Raw genomic sequence first — 11,423 nt, 5'->3', positions numbered from 1 at the left:
ACATTAAAATATTTATCCCTTGTGATGGAGAATTCGACACAGTCAATCAGAATATGCTTGACCGTGACTCTCTCATGACAAGGGATACAAAACGGAGGATCCTCACCTTTCAATAGGTATGCATGAGTATATCGTGTGTACCCAACACGACATCGTCTTAAAATAACCTCATCAAATCTGGACTGACAACCCAAGTAGGTGTAACCAATATACGGTTTTATTTCATGTAATTTATTTATACCTACTTGGGTGTCCCACTTCTTCTGCATCAGATCACGGATGTAAGTTCTAATGCTAGCCTTGTAATCAGTGTAAGGAATAAAAAGTGGTGTCATAGATTTGTTGAGTGCTGCCTTAGCAGCAAGATCAGCCATTGCGTTACCGGAAATACCTACGTGGCTGGGTAACCAACAGAATACGATGTCGTATTGGCCAGTAGCAAGATTATTATACAATTCAATAATTTCTATTAAAAGTGGATGTTTACAAGAAATATTTTTAATAGCCTGAAGGCAAGAAAGAGAGTCTGAATAGATTATATATTGTTTATGTTTAGGGTGTCTCTGAATATACCTAAGAGCTGTCAATATGGCGTTTGCTTCTTCAGTAAAAATAGAACTGTTATCTGGTAATCTAGAAGATATTGTTCTGGATCCAATGACAGTGGCACAAGCCACTGCGCCACCGTCCTTCGATCCATCAGTAAATAAGGGTTTGTAATTGCTATATTTATGTTTTAATTGATGATATTCTTGTTTATATTGTAAGTCATTTGTTTCTGATTTTTTAAATGATGTTAATGTTAGGTCAACTTGTGGCCTAACCAATTGCCAAGGAGGAGAAGAAAGAAGACGGGAAGGAGCTATGGTTTCCAGCGCAATGCCGCCCGAAGAAAGAAAGGGTTTAATTCTGTGTCCGAGAGGTGGAACAAGAGAACACTTTTTGTTGTATAAATCCTCGTAGAGAGGATTGAAAACACAGTTATATGCCGGGTTAGATTTGTTAGAGTATAGTTTTGTAGCATATTGTAAAGATAATTTTATACGTCGCTGAGTGAGAGATGGCTCATCTGCCTCTGTCAACGGGAGAAGTTCGAAAAGATCCAAGACATAATCTTAGACCTTGATGATGGATAGAATCTAACATTCTGAGGCTGCTTTTACAGGCTCCACCATATACAATGGAACCATAGTCAAGTTTGGAGCGAATGAGTGATCTGTATAAGTGAAGTAGGGTGGTTTGATCGCCTCCCCATTTTGAATTGGAAACAACTTTTAACAAGTCGAGTGCCTTCAAACATTTAACTTTAAGGGATTTAATATGTGGCAAGAACGTCAAGTGGGAGTCAAATATAAGACCCAGAAACTTGGCCTCTTTAACAACTTTAATAGGTGTGCCGTTTAGATACAGTTCAGGGTCCTTATGTGGTTTGTATTTACGGCAGAAATGTATACAGTTAGTTTTTGACTTAGAAAATTTAAAGCCGTTTTCCAAACACCATTTATTTATCTTGTTCAGACACAACTGCATTTGCCGTTGAATAGTATGCATGTTTTTACCTCGACATGAAATGTTAAAATCATCCACAAAAAGTGATCCATCAATTGAATCGTTTAAAATCTTTGATAAACTGTTTATCTTGATGCTAAAACGTGTAACAGACAAAATACTGCCTTGTGGTACACCCTGATCCTGACTGTACGGACTTGAACCCACACGGACTTGAAATTGTCTATCATTTAAAAAGTTGGCTATAAATTGAGGCAATCGGCCTCGCAATCCGAAGTCATGTAAATCTTTTAAAATCCTATGTTTCCAAGTGGTGTCATATGCTTTTTCTAGAACAAAAAAGATGGACACTGCATGCTGTTTATTAATTATGGCATTCTTAACAAAAGATTCTAAACGCACTAAGTGATCGACTGTACTTCTGTTTTTGCGGAAACCACACTGAATATCTGTTATTAGGTTATTTGTTTCCAAGTACCAGACAAGTCGATTATTTATCATGCGTTCCATGGTCTTGCAAACACAGCTAGTAAGTGAAATAGGCCTATAATTGGAAGGATCCGTATGATCACATCCAGGTTTAGGGAGGGGAACAACGATAGCATCACGCCACGACGAAGGAAATTGTCCAGATGTCCAAATATTATCAAAAATATGTAACAGCGTCTCTAAGCATGTATCTGGCAAGTGCTTCAGGAGTTGATAATGTATGTTATCAGCTCCTGAAGCAGTATCATGAGCCTGATCAAGAGCAGTATGAAGCTCATGTAACGAAAAGGTTTCATTATAGTCTTCCCCATTATCTGAATTAAAGTTAATAGTTTTCTTTTCTTGCTGTTTTTGATATGTTTGGAACTTAGGTTCATAATTTGACGAGGAAGAATGTTTTGCCAAAGTTTCACCAAGTTTATTAGCAATATCGGTTTCATTAGTTAATAACTGGTTTCCATCTTTAAGGTGGTGAATACTAGATTTGGAGCCCTTACCTTTGATTTTTTAGATCATATTCCAGACTTTAGATATTGGTGTACGTGAATTAATGTTTGATACATATCGTTGCCAAGATTGGCGTTTGCTTTGTTTAAAAGTACGCCGTGCTTTAGCATTTACAATCTTAAATTTATTCAAATTATGCACCATGGGGTGTTGACGGAGATAGTGTTCTGCCTTTTTCCGTTCCTTTCTAGCTTGTTTACATTGATCATTGAACCATGGGTTGCGAATATGTGGAACTGCAGAGGACTTTTGTATACACTCATGAGCAATAACATTCATTTCATCACAAAAACGTTGAATAGCATCAGGAACATTATCAAAAGTTCAGGTTTAAGCCTGTCAACACACAGAGTTTCATATAAACGCCAGTTAGCCTTTTTGAAGTTCCATCTTGATGATGGAGGAACATCAGATGGATTCACAGGTTTTAGTAATGTTGGGAAATGGTCACTCCCACAGAGGTCATCATGGACTGACCATTCAAATTCATTTAGAAGGCTTGAATCACAAACTGATAAATCAAGGGCTGAATATGTTCCTGTGCCAGGATGTAGATATGTGTTCGACCCATCATTGAAAATACATAAATCATTTTCGGAACAGAACTCCTCTAGTATTTTACCTTTAGCATTTGTAGTTGTACCACCCCAGAGTGGGTTGTGGCCATTTATGTCTCCCATAATAACACAGGGTTTCGGGAGTTGGTTATACAAATTTTGAAGTTCGGTCTTCTGAAGTGTTGAAGACGGTGAGATATATAAAGAGCACAGTGTGAGTGCAACGTGTAAAGTAAGTCTCACTGCAACAGCCTGGAGACCAGTATTAAGAATAATAGGGCTCTGAATAATATTCTGGTTTATAAGGATAGAAGCTCCTCCAGTGGCCCTCTCGCCCGGGGGTGAAAAAGAATGGTAAGCATTGAAATGGCGTAGGTCAAAAGTATCCGTCTGCTTTAAATATGTCTCCTGCAGACAGAGGACTGCTGATGGAATAAAGTCCTGGATCAATAGCTGTAAATCATTGAAATTCATTTTTAGCCCTCTGCAGTTCCACTGTATGATATTATAAGAAGAAACTATCTTTTGGGGGGATTTATTGGGGATCTACCCCGCACCTTTTTGGAGGGCGACAGGCTATGTGCCCTGGGATGGAAGTTTTCTGACACTTCCATGGCCTCAAGCGATCCGTATCTATTAAATAATTTTACAGGATTTTCTGAACCCTTCTGGGGTCTGCCACTCTTTTTTGAAGATTCTGTTCTTGAGTCAGTTTTACTTTGAACAATATTCTTCGAGCTTGTTTTTGATCGTGATTTGTGAGTTGGCTGAGACAAAGATTGTTCTCCAGATATAGATGAAGTCTGACTACAGGACTGTGACCCGGCTTTAGATACCACCTGAGTGTTGACAGAAGATGTCAAGGTTTGAGTAGACTGTTCGGGTGCAACGAACTGAGCATTATTTGTTTTAACCCACGTCAAATCTGTCTGGCAATGTATCAACGAGGTAGTTACTTTTGAGGTATATTCAGGAGTTCTTACAACTGATGCAAATGATTCAGTATGTGCTGCAGATTCGACAAGTTTCTTTGCGTCAGAAAAGCTGACGTTCTGGGTGAATTTTATTTTATTAATTTCCATTTGTTTTTTCCAGACTGGACACTCTTTGGTGAAAGACGAATGATTTCCCGAACAATTTGTACACTTTTTATGGTCACTGTTACAGTCTTCTGTGACATGAGTATTCTCACTACAGTGGGCGCATGTAATGGGCTTGGTACAAGTGTTAACACCGTGCCCATACCTTTGACATCTAAAACATCTCAAAGGATTTGGGATGTACACGTCAACTGAAAGACTACAATAACCTGCTTTAACAGACTTCGGAGGATTTGGCGATGAGAAGGAGAACAGATAAGTATTTGTTTGGACCGTTTCATTGTTTCTGCGGATCGTGAATCGTTTAACATAAATCACTCCCTGATCTTTCATCTCAGAAGCAATATCTAACTCTGACATATCAGCAAACAATCCATCTCTGTCTCTGATTATGCCTTTACTGGTATTCAGAGTCCTGTGGGCAGTGATAGAGACGGGAATTCCAACAAATACTTCTGTTGACATCAGGTTCTTTGCTTGCTGTTTTCTGTTGCATTCAACCAGCAGAGAGCCTGAACGCAAGCGTCTAACGTTTTTAACCTCACCTGCAATGCCATGTATACCCTTGGAAATGGCGAAAGGGTTAAGTTTCATTGGCGTCTTGTCTACAGTTTCTAGAACTAAAAATCGTGGCCAATAGTCGATTGAGTTGGAAGGTCGTTGGTCGTCATCATCGTTGTCAAGTTGACGTTTATTGCGTTTTTGGGGGGTTTGGTATTCCATAGGTAGTATATATGTTTCATCATCCGAGCTCCCCCCCACCACGGAGTATCACAAAGGACAATGCTAAACACAAGCGGGTCTCCAACTTGCAGCACCAAGGATACTCAGATGATATACTCCAGCAGAAAAACCAAAAGATTAATTCTTCCACCAGATTGGCCCATGAGCCACCGCCTTCTGGGCATGAGACTCTAGGCAGAATTCATGTAAACAAAATTCAAGTCAAATACTATTCTGAACAAAGGGTGCCAAGACTAAAGTTTAAACAATTCCAAATCAAATTTTGTGCAATTACATATTATCTATGCACAGGGCTTGGCATGACCAGCCGATTGGTTGAACCGGGCCCATTCTACCACCCGTCTAGGTGAAGTCAGGGCCAAAGTGGTGTATTGGGCATTAGGAACACTGGTCCTGCTCCCATGCCCTCAACCACCAGGATCCCCTCCTCCACCGACACAGGGCCGCAACCCACGGCAAACGGGTTGGTGGACCAAATATCCCCCCGGGTCCACAACGGGGGTGTTGGTTGGCGAGCTCTTGGCGTTACCCAGCACCCACCACGAGGAGGTGGCTCGCCACGGGTGCCAGCTGATTTGGAAAGAGCAAATGGAGATAAACAGAATAAAATTTACTCAAAGTATCTCCTTTTCTGAGGCAAAAAAATGGTAAAGAAAAAAAATGGTAAAGAGGTTTGATCTTCCAGAAAGTTATGCTACAGTAGCAAAAACATCATCAGAGTCTACCTCTAAAATAACAAAATCATCCACAGGCTGCCAGACTCAAAGTCTCAATCGACATCTGATAGTCAACAGACTGTGAAAAGTAAACCTGAGCTTAAGCCTGATGCTCAAAACAACAAAGTGGCAGAGCTCCTAAAGGGTCACAAAATAGAATTCAATTGTTCAATAAATATGGGTCTCTTGAAGACATGGACGTTTCTGAAAACGTCCATTCTAGGGCACATAGCTTGTCGCCCTTCGAAAGAGTGCGGGGTAGATCCCCAATAAATCCCCCAAAAGATAGTTTATTCCAATAATATTGTACAGTGGAACTGCAGAGGATCGAGGACTAATTTACATGAATTACAGCTATTAGTCCAAGATTTTACACCTTCAGCGTTTTGTCTTCAAGGGACATATTTATAACAAACAGATACATTTGACCTTCGTCATTTTAATGCATATCATTGTTTTTCACCTCCGGGTGGTAGGGCCACTGGCGGATCAAACATTCTAGTCAGACAAAACGTTATTCAAAGCCCTGTTTCACTTATTTCTAATATGCAGGCTGTTGCAGTGAGAATTACTTTACATGTATCGTTTACACTATGCTCTCTCTATATTTCGCCGTCTTCGACGTTTGCCAAAATTGATCTTCAAGCTCTATATGACCAACTTCCGAAGCCCTGTATTATAATGGGAGATTTAAATGGGCACAACCCACTCTGGGGTACTCTAACTACAAACACTAAAGGTAAATTGTTGGATTTATATATTTATAATGATGGTTCCAACACATATTTACACCCTGGTACAGGGACCTATTCTGCTCTCAACATGTCACTCACAAATTCAGAACTACTAAATGAATTTGAATGGTCAGTCCACGATGACCATTTTCCTACTAGTACTGTACTAAAATCTGCGACTCCATCTGATGTTCCTCGTTCATATGCTATAGTAGTACCAATACCTAAACCTGGACGTGATCATACGGATCCATCCAATTATCGACCTATTTCACTAACTAGCTGTGTTTGCAATACCATGGAACGCATGATAAATAATCGCCTTGTCTCGTGCGACTGCAATCATTTGTTAAAAACGCATTAATTGACAAACAACACTGTGTCTATCTTTTTTTATCTCGAAAAAGCATATGACACAACCTGGAAATATGGTATTTTAAGGGACTTACATGACTTCGGCTTGCGAGGTCGTTTGCCTCAATTTATAGTCAACTTTTTAAATAACAGACAATTGCAAGCCCGAGTGGGTTCAACCCTGTCTGATCATTACAATCAGGATCAGGGTGTTCCACAAGGCAGTATTTTGTCTGTCACACTTTTTAGTATAAAGATAAACAGTTTATCAACAGTTTTAAACGATTCAATTGATGGATCGTTATTTGTGGATGATTTTAATATTTCTTGTCGTGGTAAAAATATGCAAACCATTGAACGGCAACTGCAGTTGTGTTTACACAAAATTAATAAATGGTGTCTTGAAAACGGCTTTAAATTCTCTAAATCAAAAACTAATTGCACATATTTTTGTCGTAAATACACACCACATAATGACCCTGAACTGTCTCTAGATGGCACGCCATTTAAAGTTGTGAAGGAAGCCAAGTTCTTGGGTCTAATCTTTGATTCATACTTAACGTTTTTACCGCATACTAAATCTCTTAAAACTAAATGCCTGAAAGCACTTGACTTGCTGAAAGTGGTTTCAAATTCTAAATGGGGAGGGGATCAAGCTACCCTTCTATATAGATCACTTGTGCGTTCTCGTCTATCGTGGAACCTGCAAAAGCAACCTTAAACTTCTTGATTCTGTCCATCATCAAGATCTAAGACTTTGTCTTGGGTCTTTTAGAACTTCACCTATTGACAGTCTCTATGTTGAGGCTGATGAACCATCTCTTGAGCAGCTCTGTATTAAGTTAGCTTTACAGTACATTGCTAAATTATACTCTAATGAATCTAACCCTACCTATAACTGTGTTTTCAATCCCCTTTATGAGGATTTATACAATCTTCTCTTGTCCCGCCTCTAGGACATAGAATTAAACCATTTCTTTCTTCGACCAGCATTAAGCTGGAAACCATAGCTCCCTCCCGTCTTCTTTCTTCTCCTTGGTAGTAGGTCAGGCCCCAAGTGGACATACCATTGACCACATTCAATAAATCAGAAACTAATGAATCACAATATAAAGAAGAATATAATCAATTAACACATAAATATAGCAATTATAAAAACTTGTTTACAGACGGGTCCAAGGACGGTGGCGCAGTGGCCTGTGCCACTGTCTTTGGATCCAGAATAATATCTTCTTGATTACCTGACAACTGTTCTAATTTTACAGCTGAAGCTAACGCCATACTAACGGCTCTTAAATATATTCAAAGACACCCTAAACATAAACATGTCTTTAGTCTATTCCGACTCTCTTTCTTGCCTTAAGGCTATTAAAAATATTTCTTGTAAACATCCACTTTTAATTGAAATTATTGAATTGTGTAATAATCTTGCTACTGGCCAATACGACATCGTCTTCTGTTGGTTACCAAGCCACGTAGCTAAAGCAGCACTCAATAAATCTGTGACACCACTTCTTCTTCCATACATTGATTATAAAGCTAACATTAGTTCTCATATCCGTGATCTGATGCAGAAGAAGTGGGACACCCAGATAGGCATCAATAAATTACATGAAATAAAACCCTATATTGGTTATTACTACTTGGGTTGTAGAGGTCATTATGAGACGATGCCGTATTGGTCACACCAGATAAACGCATAAATACCTTTTGAAAGGTAAGGATCCTATATTGTGTATCCCTTGTGATGTAAGAATCACGGTCAAGCATGTCTTGCTTGATTGCGTTGAATATTCCATCACAAGGGATACCTATTTTAAATCACGTAGTATGACGGACCTTTTTACTAATATCAGTTCTCATTTAATCATTGCATTTTAAAAAGCATTAGATTTATCAAATGAATTGTAAACAGATAAATATTTTATTATTGGAAGTTAAATTCGTAACTGTGTAACTTGTTAGTGGCTGTATCTTCAAAGGGGGTTGAAGTATTGTAAAACTTTTGTCCTCCTAAGAGGGTACATAACTCCACAAACATTCAAAGTAAATTCAAACCTTCCATGTTTTTAAACGTAGAATAAGTGTCCTTTTACTGAATGGCTAGATTTTCCGAATTGCTGACGGCTGAGGGGATGATGTAAATCCAGCTAGGGTCCATGCAGGTAGCAAAGGTACTGTAAGTCCCCATGGTCTCTAGTATGGTGATCTACCTTCAGTTGTTAGCAATCTATAGCCCATTTTTATATTGTATTGTCCTCTGTAGAGAAATTGTTTTAGGTATAGTTACTAGTTTTATATTCTACTCTGTGATATTCTAGTTGTTTTACTGTCCTTCGTTGACGAGTTTTATAATAGACATATGTTTCATTTCAGTATTAAATGTTCCCGTCACGATATGGCTGAGATATTGCCGATGTGACCTTAAATATTAACTCACTCACTCATTATTCCAGGGAAGTTCAAAACCATCATTTTCCAGGACGCCCAGTACATGTTCAGGGTCATACCATGGATGGACCTTGGAGTCAAAGCCTCGGGCATATCCGAAACTGTAGTAAAAGCAACTAGCTATGTCATCATGTCTTTTAAGAGATGCTGTTTCTGCCAAGGAAGGGCATCACTGACAAGGTGTTGGACAGTCTCTGTATATTTACTGCACATTCGACATTTCATGTTAATATTTTTTAGGATCACATTTAAGCGACTGCGAGTGGGAAGTGACTGGTCCTGAGTAGCAAAACGGAAGCCCCCACTTTCACAGTTAAGACCATCCGACTTCATGCGGGTGAAGGAGTCGGTTGGATTTCACTGCTATTCAGTGTCAGTTAAGAAAACACTGAACAGATAAATATATCCAGTTATGAAATTGTCGACTGCGATGTATATTGTTTCTCCCCCTTCATATACTAGTGATGTTAATACCGCTCACTTTTGTAGATTTATTAAATCATTCACAGACATCACAAAACGCGTGCGAACGTCCTTCTCATATTGAAATATTGTCTTCACATTTGTGGACTCCTCCCTCCATACTATGCCGTGATATCATCAATTCTTTCACCGTATTTCAGGCAAGCATGAGTGTTCTTTTCATGCAGGAAAACAGCCTGATCATGTATTAAGAAATAAAAAATAAATCCCCGTAACTTTCACATGTGGTGTGCTTTGGTAACTTTGTTCAATACTGAATGAAAGGTTACCCCTGTGACCGCTCCTGAATGAAACGAATAGCACATGTTAGTACATACTTTTGTTGGCAAATGTAAAAAGTCGTCAACTTACCGCCTGATGTGAGACGTGTGTATACGACCGGGACATACAAACACAGCAGAACCTGCATCGTTGGTGACATCTCGAAACTGGGATAGTCTCCACAGCAGTCAAGTCAAGCCATCCTTGTTGTCATAACAGATCGTTGTGAGCGCCCTCTGACAGCAATCTCATCACCAAAGTCCCCCCCCCCCCCCACTCGTTAGAAATATCATCTCATACGAGTTCTTTCTTGTGCTGTGCACACATCAGGATAGGAGTTGATGAGTCAATAGTTAATTAAGCCCTTGCTAGACCCATCGGTACTTAGAATGATTAGAAAGTTGTCACGCTCGCTATCTAATCCTTGTGGGGTAAAATAAACTTGTCCATGTCGGACCTTGCGAGACGTGTTAATAAGTACTGTACATATATGGTATTCTCATAATGCACCATGCATAACAGCGCCACCTTTCAGAAAGTCATTCCCACAATACCATTCCCACAAGTGTTGTAAGAAGCGTGTCGACGTACTGTTTACCTCATAACAAAGTTATCTGTCTCGGTCTCAGATGATGTAGTGTCGTGTGAAGCATGGTCGTATAAAACAGTTGGTCTTGAGGGGCAAGTAACTAGTTTTGTTTCATATTCAACGTCTGTGTGAAAGTGGTGCGTGTATTTGCTCGCACTGAACTACATCGAGGAGTCTTTTGTCACATCGACATTCTATACCACATCAGACAACTCATATCTCACACCCTTGATGTATCGTGCGGGTAGATAAGGTCCGCATGCTGATTGAGTGTCTGCTGATTAACTGATTAGTCTTTTCAAGATTTACTGATAGCGACCATTCTGAACAATATCTTTCTAGCAGTGTTTAGTTGGGGTTGTAATACAACAATCGAGGTATGTACTAGAATTACATCGTTTGCAAAAAGTAACATAAATATTTCGATAGTGTCAGGAAATGACTGGACACCAAATAACTGGACATTCAAATATCAGAAAGCTGTTGGGTATTAGTAAATGATAAGCATGTGTAGTATTTATATTTATGTGGCAATTTTGTACAATGACAAAATTTGCAATTCGTCGGTCGGTGCCTGATGCAAACGTACAGTAGTATTTGGATTCTTTCATCCAAGAGCACTTTGATCTCAAGGCAGATTCGAAGAAACTTCAGGTCGGATTGACCTTGAAATATTAGAGCTGTACCTGCAATCAGGTGTCTAGAACATCACGGTTGAAAAAGAAAAACAGAAATTATTCAGGTAGCAGTTTTGTTTCGTTCACAATTTATTGTGATGCTTTTGTAACAAACACACGATGGCAGTGTCAAGGATCCAACGCTCCTGGGCCCTTTGTTTCTAAACGTTCGTAGCCCTAAGAATTCTGATCGTAGCCGGTGTGTTAAGAATGGGTTGAAGAAGTTCGCAGGGCTACGAACGTTTCGAGAAT

Source organism: Haliotis asinina, chromosome 12 (assembly GCF_037392515.1).
Source record: "Haliotis asinina isolate JCU_RB_2024 chromosome 12, JCU_Hal_asi_v2, whole genome shotgun sequence".
In the NCBI taxonomy this organism is placed as follows: domain Eukaryota; kingdom Metazoa; phylum Mollusca; class Gastropoda; order Lepetellida; family Haliotidae; genus Haliotis; species Haliotis asinina.
This window is presented reverse-complemented; position numbering follows the sequence as displayed.